The sequence below is a fragment of the Rhyacophila brunnea genome, unplaced genomic scaffold (assembly GCF_057557595.1).
Source record: "Rhyacophila brunnea isolate RB1 unplaced genomic scaffold, BYU_Rbru_1.0 scaffold_1, whole genome shotgun sequence".
In the NCBI taxonomy this organism is placed as follows: domain Eukaryota; kingdom Metazoa; phylum Arthropoda; class Insecta; order Trichoptera; family Rhyacophilidae; genus Rhyacophila; species Rhyacophila brunnea.
Window position 1 is genome coordinate 900,613 of NW_028232751.1, and position 27,440 is coordinate 928,052.

General features: G+C 34.8%; 1 pseudogene across 1 annotated transcript in view; it reads right to left on the reverse strand.

Moving 5' to 3' along the window:
• Positions 1-368: 368 nt before the first annotated feature.
• Positions 369-27,440, reverse strand: part of LOC147079333 (eukaryotic initiation factor 4A-III-like) — a 56,115-nt pseudogene continuing 29,043 nt past the window's right edge. The window contains exon 5 of the transcript XR_015069236.1: positions 369-871. The product of XR_015069236.1 is annotated as a eukaryotic initiation factor 4A-III-like (transcript). The remainder of the gene's footprint in view (positions 872-27,440) is intronic.

The following is a 27,440-nucleotide window of genomic DNA, read 5'->3' on the forward strand; positions in this document are numbered from 1 at the left end:
ACCTGACAGGATGCCACCGGGATCGCATTACGTTTATGACATTAGTCTCTAATTACCTACCTAATTGGTGTTTTTGCTGACAAAATTGTTGAAATATATAAAAAAATCCAAGGTTTGTGAAGTCAGTAGTTACAATAAACTTCTTTTGTAGTTTATGAATGCTATGCTTGTTTCGGGGATTTTTACGATGGTTTTCAGATTTTTTATTTTCGACTTTTTTTTACTTTTTGTGATATGTGTTTCTCCTCATTTAAAAATAACTATTCTCTGATATAAGGAGTAAAGCTTACAATGAGCAAATTCAGTCAGTCCCATCTTCCTCGTAATAACCAAGTTCGACTGTAATATAATATTGAATACTTACTGACCTCTTGAAAATTGATGGCCTTCAGAACAGAGCAGAGCATCTTCACATTGTTGAGAAGCGCAGTAAAAATGTATTCAGGACCTCCCAGAAATTCATCTTGCGTATCAAATACCATCTTGATGTTTTATAAATTAATTGTCTATTATTATTATCAGTGTTTTATTTAATTCTGAAGCAAATCATCAATTGCATATATAGAATTCGTTATGGTACTGTACTGGATCTGCGTAACGCTCTGCTCCACGCACTTTCCAATTACCCGCGAAATACTCGAGGCGAGCACAGACGTCAACACTTTGTATTGAAACGCGGGACACGGACAGTTGTTTATCTTCGGAACAAGTCGGTAGATTTGGTCTGAGTGTCCCTTGATTTTGGCAGCGATACGCAGGCCGTCTTCTAGTGAATAAACAGTGATTGCGTTGGGTCTATCGATGATCTCGCACGCGCGTTCAAATATGCTTGCGAATGTTGAATAGAACAGAAGGACATCGTCATCAGATACTGAAAAAAAATGAAACAAATCCAAATTACTTGATAAGTTTTATAAAAAATTTGACAAGATTTCATCTTTTAAATTAGCTTCTACACACTTACACACCATTGGGAAATTTGCATGCATGCAGTTGGCCGTATGACAATTCACTGTGAGATATTATATCGGAAATAGATGACTAACTGACTGACTATAGTAAAGATCAAAACTGTAATAAAATGGAAAAACAGAAGAAAATACGTAGATAAGTAACTCTCAGTAATCCGCTGCTCGATTATCTGACAACTACTATAATCCGCCGTTATTTTTACTAGTTGAAAGCAAAAATCAAGCTCTATAATTCGCCGGTATTCGATTGTCAAATTCAGTAGTCCGCCACGTACAAGTATACAACGCAGATGAGACGGGTTTATTTTGGAACCTTCTCCTTCGTAAAATGTACGCTCATGCCGTGCTCCATTGCAAACTGGACAAACAAAATGAAGCTTTTGGTCATAGGGAAAGCCAGGAATCCAAAGCCATTCAAGAATATCTGCGTCACTGAACAACTGGTTGTGTCAAGTGATTTACTGTTTAATATTTAGTTAATAAACTTAGTTTAAAAATATGTATAACTTAGTAAATACTTGATTTTGATTATAAATAAAACTGTTATTTGCTAGTAGAAATTTCTCAAAAAAACTATTTTTACGAAATACCTACCTGTTTTAATTTTTACCATATTTTGTATGTATGCACTATAATCCGCTGCTTTCACTAATTGGACACTTGTCTGGTTTTTGAGGTGGCGGGTTACTGAGAGAGTACTGTACAATAAATATCATAAATTTATATAAAATTCTGGTAGGTGCTCATAAGTATCGTTGTACTTGAGTATCAAATATCTAATAATGACAGTGTATCAGAATATATTTGCTACCTACCTACAAATCAATAATAAATTAATGTTCTTATTGAATCTAATAAAATCGGAACTGTGCAATACTCATAAGAATGCATAATTTTTTTATGTCTCAATTCCATCACTTTCTGGTAAGACAGCTCACAGTGAACTGTGCTCTGGCGAAATGTAATGCATACAATTTACATGTACCTAATCCTAAACTCTAGAATTTGAAAACAGTGGAATAATTTTGATTGTGGTATTTGGATAAGAAATTCTTAGAGTCAGTCTTCTATAAGCTGGTGTGCGGTTCTCCCCCCCCCCCCCCTGCTTCAGCATCCATCTCGTTCCCTCCCATTGAAAACTAGCAACAGTTTAAGGTGATGGCACAATGCTATCTGTGTGATGCCAGTTTATATAATACAGTTTAGGTACAAGAATTATTTTAAAAACCCAATAGGTACTTAGGTATATTGAAACAAATTCCATTTATACAATAGCATGACATCATTGAAATGAATTCCAAACAATATGCTCTATTTATAGATGTGATGCAGGTCTCAGACTAAAGTTTGCTGTTTTTTTTACTTATACCCATTGGAATGGTCTTAGCAAAAGCATTGTTTGTCCAAAATAAAATAAGAACATTCTCGAAAAAGAGTGAAAGAACATGTACCTACATACCAAACATATTAATATACTTCAAACCAATTTGTATGATTTTTGAATAAAAAATATACAAGCAGTCCTACATAGTACATAATTTGTTTCCAGAAAATATGAAAAGAATGTTGAATGTACAAAAGTAGAGAAAAGACACTATGAAAAAATAAATTCAATTGCATCATCTTTATATGCACTGGCAGTTTACTCGGAATTTTATATTACCTATACCTATAAAGAATGCCTCAGTTTAAATTTGTCAAACCAGTCTTTGCTTGCTTGAAATTTCATGATATACCTACCATAGTGACCATACGTCGCGTTTTTAGGTAGCCCATCCCGTTGTCCCCAAGCACAGCTTCGGGAATCCGAAATGTCCCGTTAGTAGAAAGAGAGCAACCCACGGAAACAATTAGACATATTATTTGAATGGGCGAATTTAACCAATGGATGTCTTCATTGAAAAAGGATTTATTAATAAAATTATTGTAACCAAGATACAATTCACTTATTTTTAACTAGGTGCATTACACCGCAAAAAGTGACAGAATGGAACACTGGGAACGTTTCAACCGAAAGTCGTTGGGTGGAATTGCTCAAACACTTTCCCACCAATAATTTGAATCATAAGAACTTTTGTATAATTATTAATCCTACATTGTATGTCTGCCCAGCACTAGTGCACTGGTAGAAAGGGTATTTCTCTTATGAATAACTTGTGGATGATTCAAAAAACACAATTGCAAGTCGCGGTTCTTAAAGCAATGTTAATTACCAAAGTAGGTAGATTTTAAGAAGTTCTGGAAAGAATTTCATTCTTATTTGAAATCAAAACCAGATACAGATAGCATACTTTTGTTCCTCAGAAAAATAAAAGATCACACAAATTATTTATTTTCATGTGTTCATTCCTGTTCTTTTCATTAATAAATAAAAATTATGAATACACATATCGAACCTAAAATCGGCAGAACAACGTAAGCGACAATTCATAAATTTTAGAGAAGGTTTTTTTTAAAATTATTTCCGTAATTAGTTCCAAAAATGAATTCTGTTAATGTGGTTAATAATAATTGGTTACTGCCTATACGGAAATTATAAAACAATTGCATTAGTGCTTTTAGTTTTCGAGATAGTGGCGGTAACGCTGTTTTGCTTATGTCTATGACACAATATTTTTTCCAGGCATGTCGCTTACGCTATTTGGCGTAGTCGTTTTTATTTATAAATTTCATGCTAATTATCATCACAGGGCATTACTAATTAAGTATCTCCTATATATTATTATCCTAAGAGATTTTGGAAAATGCACTAACGGCTCATTTAAGCGACATTTTATTGTTATTTTTACATCTTCACTTCGAAATGTGCGCTACCGATTCATCTACCGATTGAATTGAACACATTTCAGAAATTTTCCATGATTTTACATGTACGTGAGGTTTATATCCGATATTTTCTTACACACCGTATGCAATCGCCATATTTACTGTTTACGCTTCACAGAATGACGTCTTCGTCGCTTAAGACCTTCTAATCCTTTATTTGACAAACAGATTTGATTATTTTTATTCAAATATCGTAATGTAGGCATTGGCGCACTTTTTTCCGGTGAAAAAACCATAATTTTGGTACAATTTACTACGTATAATATCTTTTGACAGCGGGGTACGCCACTGACTGCCATTTCATAGATAACGTGATATTCCAAATTTGATTGTTTTTAAATACTTTGTGGCTGTTCACTCAATCTTTTTTTATTGAATAATTACCTAGGCTACTAATTTCCATAGATCAGATAGTCATATTAAACTAACAAAGTTGCCATTGCAAACAATAAAAGAAATTAATACGAATTGTTATAGTCATCAAAATGTGTGATATTGTATAAAATCTACCTATTTTTATCGTCCCTATCATCATCAATCTTGACCTATCTATTGCTGGATGAAGGCCTCCTCAGCCTTATTCTACTCCTTACTTACACATGAATTGTTATATTTATCAAAATCAGTGATATTATATTATTATCTACCTATCTATATATAATGCCATTATTATCACGAGCCTCAATAAATCCACTGCTAGATGAAGGCCTCTCTACGTTGATTGTATTCTTGACAGTATTGAATTTCTAATGCTATTTATCTACATATTCATATCGTCATCATAATCATCATCATAATCAATCAGGATCAATCCACTGCTGGATGAAGAGTTCCGCAACCTAATTCTACTACTATTGCTTTAACGAATTTGTGATATACATATTTCTATCCATCTTAGCATCATCGATTTGAACCAATCCACTGCTGGATAATGGCCTCCCTAGCCCGAATCTACTCCTTTCTGTCATATGAATTGCTGTATTTATCAAAATCAGTGATACTATATTTATCTACAAATTCATATTGTTATCATCATCATCAACCAGGATCAATTCTCTGCTTAATAAAGACCTCCATAGACTGATTCTACTCCTTTTTGTCATATGAATTTCTGTATGTATCAAAATCGGTTATATTATATTTATCTACATATTCATATCGTCATCATCATCATCACACCGACCTGAACCAATACACTGCTTAATAAAGACCTCCATAGCCTGATTTTACTCCGTTCTGTCATATGAATCCCTGTATCTATAAAAATCGGTGATATTATATTTATCAGCATATCATCATCATCATCAACCAGGATTAATCCACTGCTTAATAAAGACCTCCCTAGCCTGATTCTACTCCTTTTTGTCATATGAATTTCTGTATTTATCAAATTCGGTGATATTATATTTATTTACATATTCATATCGTCATCATCATCATCATCGACCTGAACCAATCCACTGCTTAATAAAGACCTCCCTAGCTTGATTCTACTCCTTTCTGTCATATGAATCCCTGTATCTATAAAAATCGGTGATATTATATTTATCAGCATATTCATATCGTCATCATCATCAACCAGAATCAATCCACTGCTGGAGGGTTCCGCAACCTGATTCTACTACTATATTATACCTATTTCTATCTTCCTTATCATCATTGACCTGAACCCATCTACTGCTGGATAAAGGCCTCCCATGCCTGATTCTACTCCTTTCTGTCATTTGAATTGCTGTATTTATCAAAATCGGTGATATTATATTATATCTATTTATATTTCCATTATCATTATGAGCCTGAATCAATCCACCGGTGGATGAAGGCCTCTCTTAAATTGTTTGAATTTCTGTCGGTCATATGAATTGCTATATTTATCAAAATAATTGCTGATATTATATTTACCCATTCATAATATCGTCATTATCATCATCAACCGAGATTAATCCACTGCTGGATGAAGGTTATCCCAACCTAATTCTACTCTTCTTGGTCATATAAACTGCAATATGTTTTTAAATTTGTGATTTTATATACCTACCTATTTATATCGTCATTATCGTCATCAACCTGTATCAATCCACTGCTGGATGAAGGCCTCTTTAAGCTGATTCCACACCTTTAGGTCTTATAAATTCCTATTCTTATCAGATATAATATGTATTGCTTCATTATTTATCAACATTTGTGTCGATATGATTGTCCCGCACCGGGAAACTATATTGTTTAAGGTTAATTTTTAAAATATTATTCTATGACTCCAAGCATTTATTTTTTATAGACAATGAAACAAAATAATGTTTAAATTTATTTTTTATGCTGATAACTTTTCCTATTATGTAAATGGGACCCGTAAGAGATTAATATTCGCTGGATCGCTATTTATGATAATCACGATTGAGATGTATAATTATTTATCATATTTAAATGCACATACCTACACATATATTGTATTAAAATTAAAATAACAGCGGTAGCAATCGGCGATTGCCAGCTGATCTGCTTAACCTAGCAGCCTGAAATGGTGTCAGACGATATTGAGAAGGCCAGACTCCAGAATAGAACACGCACATGACTCCAAATTTGTATTGGCTGTGACGACATGCAGATCGTAAAACTGACAAATCAGCTAAATTTTCAACTGTCTGGCGTGAATGAAAATCCATCCCGAAGAGAAAACTATGGCGCCGTCTATACACACTTTACAATTATTATATTAAAATCCAACACCAAGTCACTATGACGAAAAGCTGTCTGCAAGACCTAGCGAGACAGACTGGCGAGAGCCAGCTGGCTCAGCTAGTTAAAATAAATAACATACGCACCCATTTATTTTACGAAAGGGGACGTTGTTAAATAAATTAAAAATACTTTGACTTTTTAAATTAATATTTTTGCTTGTAGATACTTAATCACATACCTATAGGTAAAATAAAAATAAATGATTGGTATTTTTAAGGTTTCGCTTATATTATTAATATTATCAGGTATTGCTATTTTTCAAAATGAAATAGGTACGTATCTACTCATACATAATTAAATATGGGGACCTACTAATTATGATAAAATAAAATTGTAATCAACTATTCAGTTTTACAAAAAAATTATTGTCCCACATTTTTTAAGCAGTAATCGCTGTATTATCCTCATTCACATCTTCCTGATCGGATTCCGGTAAAGTATCTTCCACTGATAATCCATGTGGCAGTTCCATAAACTCATCCGTCATCTCTGAGGGATATTACATTTAACACAGAGACTTTTAAGATCATTATACTGGATCTCCGATATTGGTGATTTAGCACTATACAGCAAGGGTGGCTGCGCTTAAAGCATCACAGCACTTGATCGGGATCTGATGACGTTTTCTAGGTCTAACAGTTTAGTCCTACTGTCACCAGAGTAGGTACAATATTTGGTAAGTTTTTTAAATTATGCCTTTCGTAATTCACCAAATTTAATTTTGAACTTTGAAGGAATGCAAGTAGCAGCGAAAGATTTCCAGTCACGGAATTCTGCATATGACATGATGACCTAGCGTTGGAAATGATGGTGGGTCATTCTGATAGTGCCTAAACTACTCTGAATATAAATGACTCAATTGTCGCATGAAGGGAATCGACCGGCATCGTAGTACGACCAGTGGGTCTATTCTATACTTAGCGACCGCTAAAGTGATAGATATTATCAAACTTAGGGTAGGTTTATATAAAAGTGTTAGTACTTATTGCAACAATTATAATCAACGTATTGTAATTGTTACAATAAGTGCTAATTCTATAATACAAACCTACCCTAAGTTTGATAATATTTATCACTTTATCACTTTAGCGGTCGATAAATACAGAATAGACCCACTGGTAATAGAAAATTTATTTCTATCAATTCAATGAAAGTTGAATTTTTCATAAAATAAGATAGCATACCCAGTGTTGCCCGGTTCTTATTCTGACCAATCACAGTATAATAATTCCTTGTTTTTTCCCGCTTTGTCAGTCCTGTCCAAAGATTTGTGCATGATTGCTGAGATCTCATTACTGCCACGTTTACCATCAGTTTCACCCCATAAAAAGCAGTATCCATTATTTGTTCCACTTTCGTAGATACTTTCATTATAGTATGCGTATTTCGACTAGGGAGTGTTTAGCACCTTCTCGAGGTCAAAACTTGCGCACAAAATGTCATTGTGATTTTTACTTTTGGCCAGATCATTAAAGAACATCTCCTTGCATTTATCCTTTACGGTAAGGGGACATTTGTAAGTATCCGTTTCAATTAGCCGAAGTCTCACGTCACCAGACATATTTGTTACTTTCTCGCAAAAAGAACACTATTATCTTTTTTGGTAGATGAAAACCCAAGTTGAACTTACTGTCTATTAAATACGTTTCTGAAAACATTCCGAATCACGACATTAGTGGATTCATTCAAAGAATCCAAATTTTCAGTATAAATTTTATACTTATACATTTTTAACATTTCAAAAATCTACAGGAAGATACTATTCTTCGTAGATTATTCCGACAGTAGTGAGATGGAACGGCGGGTAATTATTGTTTAATAAACTCTATTACCAGGTTTATTTTATCTCAGCCAGTTTTACTGGACGGCGCGAGCTTTGCTCCCAAATCGGTTTTCGCACAACTCACTACCAGACGGACCACCGAATAAACCGTACCGTAGCTTACACTATCAAATAACGTCGGTTACGTTGTTTTGCTCTACTTTATAATGCGATACAAGTTAAAACGCTAAAAGGCACAGGCCCTAAAAAAATGTCACGCGATTGAGATCGGGCTCTAATATTTTTGTCACTTATGCGCTAGGTGATATTGAACAGTTCTCCATTAAATTTAAAACGTAATTTACCAAAAAGTGTCGCTTACGTTGTTCTGCCGATTAAAAAATTGCCAAAAAACGATTTGGGTTGGGTACCCCTGGTTTAGACGGCTAACTTATTCTAACAATTACAATACTTCGATATACCTAATACAAACATAAAAAACTACCCTAGATAGCTGCCGATAGCAGTCTTGTGTATAGAATAGATGTGCTGGTTTCAATAGCACCTGTACACGTGCATGGATTTATTGGCACTAATAACTGTTTACAGTGTTATGGAACGGCGGGATCATTCTCATATTTACATTTAAACTGGCTTTATTAGAAGATAATATACCTATATATATTATATGATATATATAATAATTTACGTTTTAGATCAGTCTTTCTCAATGTGGACGCTGGATGCCTTAGGGGAGCAGTAGAAGTCTCAAAGAAAATTAGGGGGCGTTAAGGAAATCTAGAGGGGCGACGCCAAACAAATTCTATTTATAAAAATCCGACGGAATCTAGACAGGACACCACTTGAGATACATACCAGACTGGATGTTGGATCCTTTTTCAAATGTCAACACAGCAGGATCATCCCAGTTAGAAGAACTTATAGAACTGACAACAAACGAAGAATTAAATATTAAATTCAAGAATGGCTACCACGAATTTTGGCTGCAGAAGCGAATCTCTCTGTACCCTGGGTTATGGTCGGTTGTTCAACGATTTCTGATAGCATTCCCATCGTCGTATTTGTGTGAACATGGATTTAGTGCTGTAGCAATGTTGCTAACTAAAAAGAGAAATCGGCTGCAAGTTACTGAATGTGGCGACTTATGGCTGTTTTAATGTTAATTCGAGCCTGATATTAACAAACTTGTCGAAACGTATCAGATTCAATCTTCACATTAGATAAGTTTTAAATTCAAAGCCTTCTTTTCATGTTAATAAAAATACTTTTAAATATGATAAAGTATGAGTTATATTTACTCTCATTGAAACATTCATTTATCTCAGAAATAGGATATGGGTCACACCATTGCCGACCCAAGTAGAAAGCTGATACATTCACAATGACTGGTCCAACTTTTTCAGCCCCTCCCATTGTTGTCTATGTATGAACTGTCATTGCCTGTCATTGTTGTATAGAGTGCTCATACTGACGTGTCTGTCATGTTCACACGGAATGGTTTGATTTGAATAGATAAGTTACATGATTAATAATACACTAGCATTAACACACCTTCTACAATAATGTAATGCATAGATCAATGCTACATATTTTTTGGAAATCGATATTACCACCAGTTTATGTGCAAAGGACTAGTCTCACTTTGATAGCTGATGAATAACAGGAATGTATATTATTTATGAATAACACTGATAGTTAATATATTTGATTTGAGAATTTTTATACTTTAATTCAATTTGAAACGAGAAAGGGCGAATAAATATGTCAAGCAATCTGGGATCTGATTTTGACAGCTGAAAAGTGGACCACTCGTTGCTTGTGCAAAAAGTTATGCTCAAGCTTTATTAATCTAAAGATGGCGGTGGTCACACCCCGGATCTATCCTATCCATATAATAATGGATGTTTAAAAATTATATTTGCAATATCTGTTTTTAAGATATGAAACAAGGTGATACCAGATGGAAGTCTCCCACAGGAGACCACCTCAAAGGGCGGACCGAACCATCAACTTTCCCATTACACCACAGCGTACGTCCACTCTTCGCGGTTCTTGCAACCCTCGGCCGATTAGAGCCCGCCTCAAAAATCCGAAATTCGAATTCGTCTACGCTCCCGCCAAAACACAGACGCGGTCTACCAAAAACGGCCGCTCGAAACAGCGCCGTCGGTAAAACAGGGAGGTTCGCGACCGACACGAAAACAGGAGGCCGTGAATCTGTCAGTTGGATGGGCGCGAAAAGCTCTCTCTTACATCGGACGCCGAACGAGAAGCATCTCCAGATTCTCCAGCCAAGCCGCAAGCCCCGATCCTCTATCGCATTAGACGTCGATCAGCCAGCATCTGTTCTCTCGCCTCGGACGCGGAGCAACAAGCATCTGCAGCCCAGCCAACATCTGCAATTCTCCAGCCAACAAGACCGCGTCAGCGCCAAGCAAGCATCAAGCATCCCAAGCCACAAGATCTCAAGCTAACAGCCAGCGACGCAGCGTCTGCAGCCCGCCAAACCGACATTACCATCGCCATGACCAACCCACCGCCAATGACTACCCTCCATAGCGATATAATAAACTGCCAGTAACAACCTCAATGTGCGTTTCTCTCAATTCCACCCCGCTTCTAGCCTGCTAGTAAAACGGCCTTCACCATTCTCCTCGACGGAGAAAGGCCGGTATCAAGGATACTAGATACACTAGATTTTTAGTGGGCGGTGGTTGAAATAAGTTTGAGAACCTGTGTTTAATAACGTGTTAATAGTCTGATTTGATACAGTGATTGAATGCAGTCGATGCTTCCTTTTTTAAGGTTGAGTTAAACTGAATAAAAAGGCTATTTGGATTAAGTGTAAGTCCTTGCTCGGTGGCTTTACGCTCATTCGAACATGTCACAACGTGTGTACCATCTCAATCGATGCTTTTTTGTTCGATATTGAGCAAACGGCGCGGTGAGAAAAAGATTCAAGGGCCGTAATTCATGCTCGATGTTCAACAGAAATTCCATGGCTCGAGACGCTTTGCAAATTGCCGCCCCATTCTTTATACAGTATATTTGCTGTATGTATACTTTGCTAACAAAATATTAGACTAATAATTCGCAAATCTGCCTGTATCGTTTCTGGTCATCAAGGATGTCGAAGGGCAACAGTAAACTAGATATTGCGAACCCAAAAAAACCAGTAAGCTGAATTTGTCAATGAAAAGATATTTTTGTTATTACCAAGTTAAGGTGACGCATCAGTGAAACGCCAAATAATTTTCAACTGTAGGCGCGACGAAATTTTGGACTCGCTGCCATCGTGACTGACGTCACTTTGCTGCGTGATGGCGACGGGTCAATTAATTCTAAAATCGTGTAAAGATGACTAAAAACGTTACCCATTTACTTTAAAAAGAAAACATGTCAATGAATATATTATTATTGTTACTAATAGAACGATAAACAGAACATAAAATGGACGTATGTTGGATTTATATGACAAATAATATTTCGTTTGACAGGCGTCATTTGCACCCGCGATCCGCAATCCGCGCATCGCCTAGCAACGATCTTTTTAGACCGTGCCTCAACTAATGCATGGCCTTAACACATTTACTGCTGACCAAATAATTACTAATTAATTACGACATTTATATATCATGTTAATTATATCTAATGGTCAACTAATTCAAAAGCGCCAGTCGTGTTGTCAGCACTAAATGAGTTAAGGTAGCTATTTTTATATATTCCAATTGATTCTCCTCGATTTGCTGCCCCCTAGCGATGATGAATCTGCCTACCCCCACGGGATGTCACTGACGCTCGATCATGTGAGCATGCTTCCAAGTCAACAAATGTTTGATCAAACAAAACAGTTGAGCAGAGCCTCCAAAATTATAGTATTTGGGGAAAAAATATAGTACGCGTTGTCATCTGTTGAAAATGTATAGGTTTTTTGTTTCCCAGAAAAAAAAATAACGGAGAATTTGAGAAACTCCGAAAATTTAAACCCAAGTCAAGAGATTTTTTTACGTTTTTCAAGCATTTTTTTTCCAAGTTCTCCAAATCTTCTCATATTGCGAAATTATAGTACATACTTTGCATCAATTTATCGAATGAAAACATCGAAATTTTAGTAAGTACTTTTTACATATTTTTTCCGATATTCAAAATCATAGTATTTTGGGCGTACTATAGGTACCTTTTTTTATATCGTACGTAGTACGCGGACCAAAATTATTGTACAAATACTATAATTATAGTATGGTTGGCAACACTTTACAAAATGGCATCCATTTTGTATAAAAACATCTCAAAATGGCGACTGAACCGATGTCAATATTGATTGCTGATTTTACAAACTTCACCATGCTTCATGAGATAATTTCAAATAATGTATTAAGGCCCCTTCTACTTAATGTCAAAATTGTACAAAACCAGACAGTAAATAGGCAGGTAGGTATATGAAATAAAAAAGCGGGAATATGAGACAAACAAGAATTTTAAAAACAGTCCGACAAGAGTTCAGTTCATGAGATATTTTGAAGTATTTTATATTAAAATAAGCGGAATTAGCATCCAAATACATAAAGTATATAATATCCGAGCATAAAATAGATAAAGGTCACTTTTTACATGGTTTTCTAAAAGACACTTGTGAGATTATGTCAATATGCACGCTTCTACCAAACACAATCGTTGAATTTCGATTGTTCGAATGTTATGTATAATTCCCGCCTTTGAAAAATTCACACAAGCAGTACCAAACCAAGACAATAAAATTGAATATGTCCGCACGATTATAAATAATTGATATATTTAAAAGTAAATAGGTACCAAGGTTTTCCAGAACATGGCAAAAATTTGAAGCTAGTTTGTACAAGCTTAGTGCTAACCATTAGGTACTATTCTGCACCAATTCCGTCATATGTAAAAATGCGAATTAGTAATAAGCTTTAGTACCTACCTACGTATTATTAGGCCCGTCACATTTTAAATTCGTTTATGGTTCATAGAAATTCCCAGTTAAAATACACATAATTATAGGTAGACTGCAATCGCATCAATAGTTACTAGGCAGTCAAGACATCGAAACACTATGAAAGTAAAGTAGGTAGGTAGGTACCTAATATAAATCACAAAATCTACTTACCTACATTCGAATCAGATTACTCCGGTTCGGCCCAGGATCCGGAAAAATCCACCGTCAACCGTAGTTTATAGACTTCACCACAAACAGAATTAGTTATTCGCCTTAGTACCTACGTACGTTTAAACTACAATTGTGTATTCCTGAGGCAATTCAGGAATCAATGTAACAATACCTACATATTATTATCAATAGGTACATTAATTTAAAAACACACAAAATACAAATGATGGCACAGCACATTTATCGAAATCCGATCCCGAAGGAAGGATTTTCGTGGTTCGGTACACAATATAAAAAAATGTAGGCACGCAGGCTTCTGGTATGTTTTATGGAAGAAAAGACAATTTTTGTTTACAAAACGACCGACTCGTTCAGAGCACGGAGAAGAACTATATTTTCGGGAACGCTTCCTTTTCCTATTTCCACTGCAAACATGGCGGTCTATGGAGAGGGAATAAATAAGTTGCCGGAGGTTGCCGCAGCTGAATAGGGTGACCATTATAAAATGATTTTGTGTACTAGGACTTCTTTTAGCGTTAGTAAGTACTTGATTTCCTTAATATTGATTGAATATTATGGTATACAAAATATCGTATCCGGAAACTTGTACGTATGCAGTTCGCCGTATCACACACACTTCACCGTGAAATGTTGTATCGGAAATATATGACCATCCAAGCCCTTTGGGTCGTATAGTACTGACATAAAATTCATGTCTAAATAAAACACGGTTTTTGTCGGTTTACACTTCAGTTTACAGGAAGCCGGCAGCGAACAAATTTTGAAAATAGCCGATATATTGGATTATTTGTTAGGTTAGGTTTTCATTCTTGAATTCATGAATTTTGCCAAAATCAACTATGAAAATTGAATTAATATTCATATTGAATCTAATAAAATTGGAGACCGTATAGTATACGGCCATCTCTTTCCGATAAGGAAGCACGCAACAAACTGTGCCACGGTCAAAGTTTTACGTAGGAACAATTTACATGTAATCAAAAAAAATAAAGTTGTTGTAACACAATGGCTTTAATGATCCTGGTTGATGATGATGATGGTTTCCACCGCGTGTACTTATTCTTTCTTTTCTCGACGTCTCCGGCTCGTTTGAGAGGTCATTATCAAGAGATGATCTGTCTTGAAGATCTTTCTTGATCTCTCTCGATAATGGCCTCTGCAACGAACCCGAAGCGTCGAGGGAAGAAGGAAGAAGTACGCGCGGTAGAAACCCAAGAATCTAGTACGATAAAAAACAACGATGAAAGTCTCAAACATTATATGGATTTAATGAGTTCGAAATAATACTCCGGTATGAGTTATGATCTAAGTTCCTTAAGTCATACCAAAGCGAAATGAAAATGGACAAATAAACAACCCTTGAAATAATTAGACTTTTCTCCAGAATTCGAAATGGACCGCAGCGGAAAATTTGAAAATTGCGTTCCAGTTCTTTTTTTTAGTTTACATATTTTTTTATTAAAGTTTAATACAAAACTCCTTTAAAATTGTATATATTTATCAGAAGCGAAAATTGACCTTTGTGTTTTAATACAGAGGGTTTTTTGTGATTTTTTCAATTTCAGTCTTCAGCGAAGGGACTTTGATTTTTTTTCATGAGGTGTTCAATCGCCATCTTTCGATTAATAAAGCCTGAGCATAACTTTTTGCACAAGCCACGAGTGGTCCACTGCCATACTATTTATTGATAAATAAATGATAAAAAAAAACTTGCACGCATAGTTTCGTATTCTATAATGACTGAAGAATATATATAGGTTATTAGGTAGTTATTGTCGCTTAGAATCGACTGTCACATTGACAAACTAACGTCCTAGTGTATTATGATATTATTATACACAGAAGAAGTTTACTTACGTTGATCGTCACTTCCAATTATTAATAACACAGAACAACTAAATCAGATGAACTCCAAGGTCTCAAAGATACGTTAAAATATTCTGAAACTAAGAATACTCCGACAAGTGAACACGACAGACGCGAAATATAAAAAGGGAACATAATATAAACATTCAAACGCAGTGAAAATACAATTATACATCTATAGTAGTTCAAAGAAGTACACCGAGTTTTCTAAGGATACCCTATTTTAAGTATTTATAAATCAGCGCCCAACTAAACTCACCATCACGCAAGTGGAATATATCAACACCCAAAGTAATTTGGTTGAACATAGTTATCGCCCTCCCAACTGGCATTACAAGTGGCAGTTTGGTTCTGCACCTTGGGAGAATAAACAACTGATGATCACAAGAGGGAAACACAGGTCAACACTGCCCAGAATGGCAGAGTTCTTATTTATACTTCGTATCATAAGTCGAAAAAAATACGTACCTAAATAAAGATTTCTTCTAAATTGCAGACTTCAGTATGTAAGCATACCTAAGAGAAAGTCAGTTGGATAAAGCCACGGGTAGTATCCATACCACCTCAAGTAAATTAGTCTCAAGAATTTCTTCTGAACCCTCTCAACCAGAAGGCCATACTTCAACTGATGCGGTGCCCAAACAATAGACCTACTCTCAAGCATGCTTCGAACTAAAGAATTAAACAAGTTTCTTTTAGTTAACTGTCAATTCATGGTGGAACTGCATTGTACTGTGTTTTTATTTAATTAAAAGATTTTTTTTGTAGTACTTATTCCACTTTTAATCAATAGATTAGGACCGGTTTCGTCCGCCTCAGTGGGACACTTCAGTTGAAAATGTCCCACTGAGGCGGACGAAACCGGTCCTAATCTATTGATTAAAAGTGGAATAAGTACTACAAAAAAATTGCGTTTTATTAAATAAAAACAACAATTAAACAAGTTTTAATACCGTAATATCCGAAAAGACCGGGAAGTACGCATGAGGAAATCCAACATCTTAAGCGCCTTGCTACAAATGGTAACCAAAGATAACCTGCTCTCAATTATTGGTGGTTTTAGGTACGTAAAGATCTGTGACGCTGACTGGTTTAGAGGCACCCTTGTGAAAATTACGCCTGTGCGATAAACCAGGATAACTATTTGTATTATAATGGAAATTACAATACAACAGCAGTGACGATCACAGAACAGATTAAAAAATAGAATTCTGATACGCTATATCCCAATACACTACATTTTGACGCAGGGTTTTGAATGTGTGAGTATTCTTCTAAAATGAACCACGCAATATAGACGTGAATAGTGTGTGTTTCAACCAATATCAGTGTATAAAACGAGAGCAGTTATCAGAACGAAATATAAGCGTATTTTTCGCACGTGTCGTGTTTTTTTTAAGTTTGTCACATATTCTTCCACACTCGAAATCGGTTGCCTGCTTCTCCACACCAGTTAGGTATTTCAGTTCACATTATTTCTGAGTTCCCTGGTGACAACATTGTCAGGATATTTTATGCTTCGAATATTTTTAAACTAATATGTATGAAACGACAACATTTCATAGAAATCCTCCACTGCTCTTAAAATTTATAATATTTGTATTCGTTTCTTCATTATCTATCTCTTAACTATCTACCTACCCCCACGGGACGTTCTTCGTCCATTCTTTTATATAATATGAAAATATAGAGATGGAAAATGCAGAGCGGGATTAACACTTAAAGGGGTTTTAGGCTAATACTTATTGGGACTACAAACAACATATTAGCTTTCGATTGCCTATTCTTCATGTTTTATTTTAAGTCTGTAAGATAAGTTTTGATTCTTCTGAATATTCATGATCTTTATGCCAACATATATTAAATGCGTATCAACAAATTACATAAAAATGTTCTCTAAACACCCCTGCGAACATAAAATGTCCGTGCACAGTCAGTATTCTGTTTGATAATTGATGATAAAAGATGATATTGCAAGACAATGATATGTAACAGAAACATAGGTAGTTTAGGGATATAAGAAATTCAATGTTCTTATTTGTTGTTCACATATTCTTTATCAACATCACTTTTGTGACACGAAATAATTAAGTACAAGATAAAAATAACTTTTTATATACTACCACGTTTTTAAAATTTCTGTTGAATCATATAAATTTGACAATTATATGTATTAATAAAAACTTTTTTTTGTACTTGATAGAAATACTGAATAAATATAGAATACTGAAATGTCATTTTGACATTTCATTTTGATTTCCATAGTAACGCACGTATATATTAATAATTTAGTTGCTAGGACCCCCTTAGCAACTGACAATAATAACTTTCCACACAAAACAGAATTAAAATGAAAATGAATTCAATTCTGCTTAAAGATGGCCAAAAGTATTAAAAGAATGCATTGTCGTCGTGTTCTGGTATATTCTAAAAGTTTCAATAATGTCTAGCTAGTCGGGAAGTTAGTTAAAAATCTTCAATCGTCCAATACAAATCTTGGACAAACAAGAAAAAAAATGTACTGGACAGACAAGAATACGAGCTAATAAAAACGTGGTAAAATAAAGACGTGGTAATAATAAAATCACTATCCCCATTTAAAATATTTGATATATCGCATTGATAATTATTTTGTTTGGAGCAAGAAGGTGTGGATGGCTGACCGGTGTCCATTTTGACTGGTGTTGCATATCATGTTATAATCATTTTTAGAGAAAAGGTTGAATCTGCAAGAACTATAATATAGATCATGTTGAGACATTTGTGTAATTTTTAGCATCTAATAAAACTTGAGTTTGTATCCTGGGAATTGGTTTTATTCAAAATCAACAAATTCATAATTATGTAGCATAATATAATCATTCTCTTGCAACAACCCTTTCAATTTTGACAATCAACACACTTCATACCTCCAGGCATTGTTTTCAAATTAAACTACGTGATATAAGGTTTTCATAAGGTCGCTACTTCCGATGAAATACAAAAAAAAAACATTAAACATGACTACGCTTGCAGTCTTTTTTTCACATATTTTCCATCTGTCAACGAAATTCAAAACAACATAAAACGTTCTTAAACTCTCTTCATTAATTATTGTTCATGCACAGATGTAGGCTTGGTATGGACTAGCAAATAGACTTGCTTTCGTAGTCCAGTAAGGCGATGGGCTTTCATCCGGGGGTTCCAGGTTCGACTCGGTGAAGTCAAATACACTGTCGTTGGGCCGCACAGCCTGTTGTAGTATTAAAAAGAATTATAAATAATATCATTTTCAAAAAATTCCGGTCAAGATGAGAGTCAAGAGCTTTTTTTTAGCTATTCCGGCCAAAATATATTTTATGGGATGTTTAAATGTTTACATCTACGATGAGAATTGATTTTTTCAATGGAAATTAAAGAGTTTCTTTAATTTATTTTTATTTCGTTTATTGGTGTTTTTTTCTAAAAATCCGTGTTAGTATGTGTCGGAATCCTGGACAAGATCATCATATCCGGAACGTTCCTGGCCAATCCGAGACAGTAGTTGACAAACTTAGTAGAAAATCTCCATCGAAATTAATATATTCCCAAATAACTATAAGTATTGGTCACCATAGTTTTCAATAATATCAATTATACGCGTACGTGTGCGTATGTATGTAGAGTCCGTGTGCAGCGAAAAATTAATGCATAAAGAGAAAAATAACTTGCAATCACTCCTATGTATCTGTTATTTTATTTCATTGCCAAGAGAATGTTCCAGTATGTAACATACACAAATTATAAAAACAACGTGATAAAGTTACTTAAAAATCATATATTATAAATTATAATATATAAAGTTGAAATTTCAAATGATTTTATGTATTATACTTACTTAGTTTACATTATTTTGATTTACGAGATAATTATGATCTTTTGTTCCCTCATGTAGTTGTTGAATTGAGTTAGTAGTTATTGTAACTGCAAACCCATGAATGATTTTTAATCGGAAGCATAATAAAAGTTTATGCATTCGATAACGAATGTTGCACACATCACAAAAAATAAAATAATAAACTCTGTTCTGTTACCAGGTTACCTAGTTGTTCACCAGGGGTGGAGATATACTATTAGATAAAATGAAAGCTATGAATATTTGAATATTTTATATTTTAGCTATTAATGACTTTTATAAATAATAATAATAGGTACCTACCAGATATATTGAAGAAACCCTTCATACAGATAGGTAAATGAATAAACCTATCGTCACCTCAATAATACGGTTACATGTAAATTGTACGTAAAACATTTCACCGTGGCACAGTTCGCCGTGTGCTTTCTTATCGGAAAGAGATGACCGTATATAACACAGTCTCCTATTTTATTAGATTCAATTCATGAACATTATTAGTTCATTTTCATAGCTGATTGGCAAAATTAATGAATTCAAGAATGAAAATCTATCAGAACTTAACCTAACAAATAATCCTGTATAGTAAATCGGCTCTTTCCAAATTTGTTTGCTGCCGGCTTCCTGTAAACTGTAAAGTGTAAACCGACATGAACCGTGTTTTATTTAGACATGATTTTATCTCAATTCTATACGACCCAGAGGTTGGACGGTCTTTAATATATGGCCATGTAATATTTCCGATACAACATCTAACGGTGAAGTGTGATACGACGAACTGCATGTGTACAAGTTTCCGGACACGCAATACTACTACTAGATAACTCTGATTTTGGTCGCTGGGAAAATGATATTTAAACTTTATTAATAAATCTATGCTATAATTATTATTTAAAATAAAAAAAGAAAAGTGTGCTAATTGGAAACAATTAAATAATGCTCAATTGTATGAATAAATATTGTAGATAAGAATATTAATTTATTTATTTAATGCGTTTATGGTTTTAAAGTTATCTAATATTTTCAAACACAAAATTAATATAGTTCCCATTAACTTTCGACTTAAGTACTTACCTAGTTTTATCATTTTGTAGAGAAGGAAATGTAGAATCATATTATTCATTAGCTATCTCAAAAAACAGTGAAAATCAAGTTATCTAGTTGTAGTATTTGAGGTGAATAGCAAAGAACCGAGTATTTCTTCGTAGTTGGTACCTTGGTACCTACCTATCATAACCAGAAAAATACACTACACCAACCACATTAAATTTTAAATTTTAGAGTAAATTTTATTCTGTGACAGTGTCCAATCCTATTCATAATAGGATCATATTATGGCGCCTGCAGTTGGCTGTTGTGTGTGAAGTCCACGATTAGGCATTTTTACATACATACGCAATAATATAAAATTTCCATTCCGTTGTTATGTAGGTATATAATTTACGCCATTCCAAGCAAGTGAGTCAACGGTTTGCGTCGACGCTGACTGGAAACAATCATTAATTATTGTTTTTTACCTACTTTATTTTCTCATGTTCAATCCTGTTTAATTTTAGTTTCTTGTATCTCAATATTCCTATACAGAAAAATAAAAAACACTTAACAGGTTCAGTTGGACTTCTAACCAGAAGAAGTTTCTAGTAGTTATACGAGTAAAAGTGTTGAATGACTAACGTAGAAAATAAAATTTTATTGTCAGATTCAGATAAGTACCTATGTACTTAAATAAAACAGAATTCAACGAACGCACATGTTTAAGATTATACTTACCGTAAATTAAAATTCAATCGAATTATGTAATAAATATATCGACGGTGTTTTGCCCAATTGATGTAACCCTCAAATTATACGAAAATGAGTTAATGATTGGATCTCATTTTAAAGACGACAGAGCAGGTCCCGGCCAAATGTTGTAAATTAAAAAAAAATATTTACCACTTTTTGGAAGGGAAACATCATTTTACATTGGTTTTAGGTATAAAAATTATGACCCGGCCACTTGATGTAACTGAATAGTGTAACCCACTGCAAAGACTTTTTCTCATAAGACAATTGATGTAAGCCACTATTCTATGTTGGTTACACCATTTGCCCTGCAGCCCGATTTCCTAACTATCGTCTCGTGTGGCACAAGACGACATGACGTAATTGTGACGTCAGCCAATACACGCTCGAGCGGGCGGCATGTATTGGCTGACGTCACAATTACGTCATGTCGTCTGGTGCCACACGAGACGATAGTTAGGAAATCGGGCCCCTGTTCGCTCATTCAGAAAGTTTGTTCGCCACGTGCGGTTTGTCAAGTGATCGGGGAGGTGTATTAAACGTATAAGGTGTATAAAAAGAGAATATTTTGTTCCTGTTAATAACGCTACCCGAAAAGTTTGCCAGGAATTTTTATTAAATACTCTTAAGAGTATCATACTTCAGTGAAAAGGAAAATAATTTTCGACTATAGGTGCGACGAAATTTTGGACTCGTTGCCAATCAGAGAGCGATAGTCGAGCTGTGAACACGTCAATGTGATGGCGTCGGGGGAATTAATTTTTAAATCGTGTTAAGATGACTAAAAATCGTTACCCATTTACTTGAAAAAGAAAACATGTCAATGAATATATTATTATTACTAATAGAACAATACACATAACATTAAATGGACGCGTGTTGAATTTTTATGATAAATTATGTTTTGAACTGCACGTGTCGTTTCCACAATCTTCGCGTCGCGTCGTCACAATCGTTTTAGAAAGTGCCCCAGCCTCAAACTCAAGTATAGCCTTAATATATCCCAAAATAAGGTTTTCTACACAATTCAAAACAAAACAGAACTTCATACAGCCAAACGATATAGTCGTGAAAAACACACTCCAAAAAAACAAAACATCTTTAGAGGTTTTGCAAGACATTGAAATGTTTATACAAAAATTGCCAGCAGTTCGTACGCACTACTGTAGAGCAAGCACAACACGAAAATATTTAAATGCAGAATTGAAGAATACATCATTTGTTTACAGGCTATACAAAGACGAATGTAAGATACGCAATTTTATAACATGTTCTGAGCAGTGGCGCACCCAGCATTTAATATTGGGGGGGGCCCAAGGATGAGAATGTAAATTAGTCCCATAGGCTCTTTTTCTTCATCATATAATTATTTTTACATATTTTCACAATACACGGCGGTATATTTGTACAGTTTCTCCTAGTTTTTTATAAAATTCGAAACATAGTGGCGGTAACCATTGAACGTGTCATCAGCGACTGGCGGATTGGAAGTGACTTCAGCGACGATGCTGGACATTCCGTCTAGTATGCTAAAACATTACTCAAATAATATCGGCTGTGCTACCCGCTTGGTCTAGAGAGCTACAATATTTATGCCGAATTACACTGAACAAATGTTCTTTTGACTTACACTACCACCGACTAGAGGAGGGTAGTAGTTCTTTTCGCCGAATTCTTATCATCGATTTTTGATTTTTTAATATTGAGGTTCCAAAATATTAATTGAAAATGGACAAAAAAAAGTATTAGTGCATTTAACTTATACACAAACCTACTCAACACAGCCTAATTTCTCGTTTATCGGTCTTTTGTCTATTGCACTAGGTATACCTGCACCATGGCCCCCACATCCTAAAACGGGGCCTCAGGATATTTGGCGAGCCCCCTACCTACAGCTAAGATTAAAGGCAGTGTGAAATACTAATTAACGTTTTTCAAATTGTGTTTTAGTTCAAATTAAGGGTACTTATATAGTGAATTATTGGCGATTTTTAATACATCTACTTTAATAATGGAGCTGTCAAGTATCGACACATAATAATCAGAAAATATATTGCACAATTATATAATTTTTAATATTCATGGGCATGAAGTATAATAGCGCCGCAGGCAACTTTTTTTACAATTAAAGCTAATTTATTATGTGTGTTTATCTCACTTATCTGGTCAACCCGACACGCCGGGCTCTTCACAGCCCAGGCCACCAGACTAGAGCCCTGTCAGCCCTCCTTAGCTATGACCTACGCCACTCCGGAATTCGGGTGGACACCGAGAATTTTTTGACAGTTCCATTAGGGATTGGGTTTCTAAAAAAACCCGACATTAGTGTTTCTAAATTTTTGTGTTAGAAATTAAAATTTAAGATTTTTTTCGAAAAAGGATGCTGAAGAATTACAAATCATTTTTTGCCGTGTTTTTATTTTCTAATCCCAAGGTATAGTTTATTGGCTTTCAATTTCCATTTTTAAAATCATTCTGATAATTTTCATGTTTGGGGGGTGCCATGGCCCCTTGGCCCACCCCCTGGGTGCGCCACTGGCTCACACCCTTATGTATCTTTGGAGACCACTGGTCTAATTGTTATATTATTGTATAGGTACTTCGCTATGTCAGTGATTGTCACGATTTTCATATGGAGGAGTTCTTGCAATGAAATAATTCAATCACTGTTTAAGTCACTTATTTGATTAATAATAAGTAAGTACTTACTAAAAACTACAATATTTAGAATTGTGTTAGTTTTATCTTTCCACGATCTCATCTAAAATTAAAAACAACTATGATGTGTAAATAATTATGATAGAGCGTGTAAAAAATCGTTAAATTCAATGACGTGAGAGACAGACTTACCTAGTAGGTATACACTGAGCTTAAAATTATATGGAAATAATTACAAGATAAAAATGACTTTTATATAAGTACCTACCACGTTTTTTAATTTCTGTTGAATCATATAAACTTGACAATTATATGTGTTAATAAAAACGTTTTATTGTACTTGATAGAAATACTGAATAAATATAGAATACTGAAATGTCATTTTGACATTTCATATTGATTTCCATTCCATAGTAACGCAAGTATATATAAATAATTAAGTTGCTAGGATCCCCTTAGCAACCGACAATAATAACTTACATACAAAATAGAATTAACTGAAAATGAATTCAATTCTGCTTAAAAATGGCTAAAAGTATTAAAAGAATCCATTGTCGTCGTGTTCTGATATATTCTAAAAGTTTCAAATGTCTAGCTAGTCGGGAAGTTAGTCCAATACAAATCTTGGATAAACAAGAAAAAAATTATACTGGATACACAAGAAAAAATCTGTACCGGACAAACAAGAATACGAGCTAATAAAAACGTGGTAATGAGGAAAAAATGACGGTAATTGTGCCGCAGATGCGCGCATGAGCCTTTAAGATATTATATTATTATGAACAATGTTTACGTAGGTACGTAAATGTTCGGAAAACGTGTTTTTGTTGATAAAAAAATGCTTTGTAACAATTCATTACAGGCAGTTAAAGTAGTCAGATAGAAATTAAGGGTAGACTGTTGAGGTGAGGTGTGGATAAAGGTATGTGTGCGACTACATTCAACCGTTGTCCATCGAATTGATATTAAGGAATTCAAATCGTTCATTCTGTGTGTCTACTTTGTAACATGAAATTACTTAAATTTATTAAACAAAAAATCTGCACACTTTTTCTTATTATCATATACAAAAAATAGCTCTACAACAGGCCACGGGACGCCAATAACAGTAGCGAAACATATCATAGAAATACCCGGGGTAGGAGACATTACGTCGATAAACTCGGAACCCCTCGTATGGGACAAGACACATGCCAACCCAGACGGCGCTACTCATTGCCCACTGAAGAAGGAAGCCGATACATTACACGACTGGCCCTACTTTTCGCCCCTCCCGTTGTCTATGGATGACCTGTCATTGACTTTCATTGTCTATAGAGTGCTCATACTGACGAGTCTGTCGTGTTCACTTATCAGAGTATTCTTAGTTTCAGATTTCTTTCAGATTATTTTAACTTATCTTGGAGACTTAGGCATAAAGCCCACCAAAGCGGCGCTCGGTGCGCTCTCTACGAAGTACCACCCGCGCATTACCCTTCACCTATGTAATAAGGGGCACAAGAAGCACAAAATAATTATTATTATCGGCGTCTCTCATAACAAAGCAATAAAGATATTATTAAATTTCTCGGGGCTTGTAATTAATATTTACGATTACATCATTCTACCAGCGAAATATCGGAGACGCAATTACTAAACAATGAGTTCACTGTTATTAAATAATGCCTTCTCGCCCGTCTATCGACGACGCTTCCAGAAGCGTGATTTTGCTTGCTGTGTTCAATGAATGGACTACGTTGTATTTTCGTTAATTCGTGCCGCTGAGAAGCTACACAACGGTGAATCATGGGGCGGGCGGGCACAATGCGTCGTCAAATCCAGTGTGCGCTGGCGTATTTGATTACGTTGTATTTTCAATGATTTACGCGCCACTTGTGAAATTTTGCGCGAGTGCCCCACTCGCTGCGTTAAGTGGGTTTTACGCCTTAGAGTTCATCTGATTGTGTGGTTACCTATGTGTTATTAATAAGTGGAAGTGATGATCAACGTAAGTAAACTTCTTCTGTGTATAATATTATCATAATACACGAGAACGTTTGTCAATGTGACAGTCGATTTTAAACGACAATAGCTAATAACTTATTTATACTATACAGTCATTGTCATTATATAATACCAAACTCTGGTTGCAAGTACCTACTTTATCAATAAATAGTATGGCGGTGGACCATTCGTTGCTTGTGCATAAAGTTATGCTCAGGCTTTATTAATCTAAAGATGGCGGTGCGCTACTTCAACGTAGATACTTGATTCTAAATGTATCTACTATTCCATTGGAATGGTCTTGCTTGATTCTAATTGGATACATTTAAAATCAAGTAAGAGTGAAGTAAGACCTACGTTGACTCAACGCTATCTCCATTGCCGTGTTTCTTGGCTCTATGACAAGGTACAGCCTTGCGCATTTGACTATGATAGACACTTAGAGGTGGGAAAACTGGTCGATTTTGAAGACTTACTAAGAAGTATACCTACTTACTACCAGTACTTATAAAAAAAATACTTAGTTTCGAAACTTCTTCCAAAATATTTACTAGTATTTGGAATACTATAGAGCAGCAATTTCCAAATTGGGAGGCGCAGAGTGTTGCAAAGGGAGGCGCGAAAAGTTGAACACAATTAATGTATCCACATGTTTGCAGTTTGCAATTGCATAAAAACGGCCGCTAGTTATTGACTACATACAAAAACAGTCCTATAAAAGGTTGTTTGCAAATCTGTCTGAAAATATGGAGACTAATTTTATAAAACCTCACTTCTAAACAATTGTGAAGCGCGCTGGCTATCTCGTGAAAAAATGAAATAAAAGGGTTAAATCATAATGTTGAAATTTGAGGCAAATTTGTTTAGGAACGATAATTTTGTTGTTAAACCTATTTGGTTGAAATTAAAAAAAAATGAGTGAATAAATCAATGCAAGGACCACTAATGCATTCACTGATTTAAAAAGACAAAGTGAAGGCATTCATAAAAATTTGAGCTTTGGAAATCAAAATTATAAAAAATAAGTTCGCCATGTTTCTACTTTTAAATGATTTCTGCGCCAGATAATAATATATTGAAGCAAACAAAAATCTATTTACTGAGTTCTTGGTTATTTAGCTAATGCACTTTTCACATTATTTATTAATAGTAAAAAAGTCGCCGTTTCAAGGCTATTAAATATTTTAAATGTGTAGTTGTGTGTTGCAATTTGATGTGATACCTATGTGATGGTTGATGTACCTGCTTAAATGATAGCTCCCGTGTATAATTTAGGAAACTCTACATTAGAGCATTAACCTCAGCGATAGGTAGGTGGGTCCGCCAAAGATCCTGGACTGGGGGGCCGCTTCAGGATGTGGGGTCCATGATAGAATCCATCTGTCAATGAAGATGATGAATTTGGATTGAAATTGATTGTGCTAATAAACAAGCACATACATCGCATGAAAAACAAATTAATTTAATATAAGTAGTAAAACCTTCTTTATTTTTTTTTTTTTTCATTTTTGTATTAGGTTATAAAAAGGTGTCTGTATTATTTAATGAAATAAAGGGGGGGAGGCGCCAAGATTAGATTTTTTTAAAGGGGTGGTGTAGTATCATAAAGTTTGGAAACCACTGCTATAGAGCGTTTGGCGTGCGTATGCGACAAGCAATGCAAATCTCATGGGTACTCAACTGGAACTAAAACAAACTCCGTATTAGTAGGTATTTGAAATATCGGCTCAATAGAATCGCTAAAAATACACTGTGCTTGGCTTTTTGAAAATGTCCTATTTATTATAAAATTTTAAACACATTTTA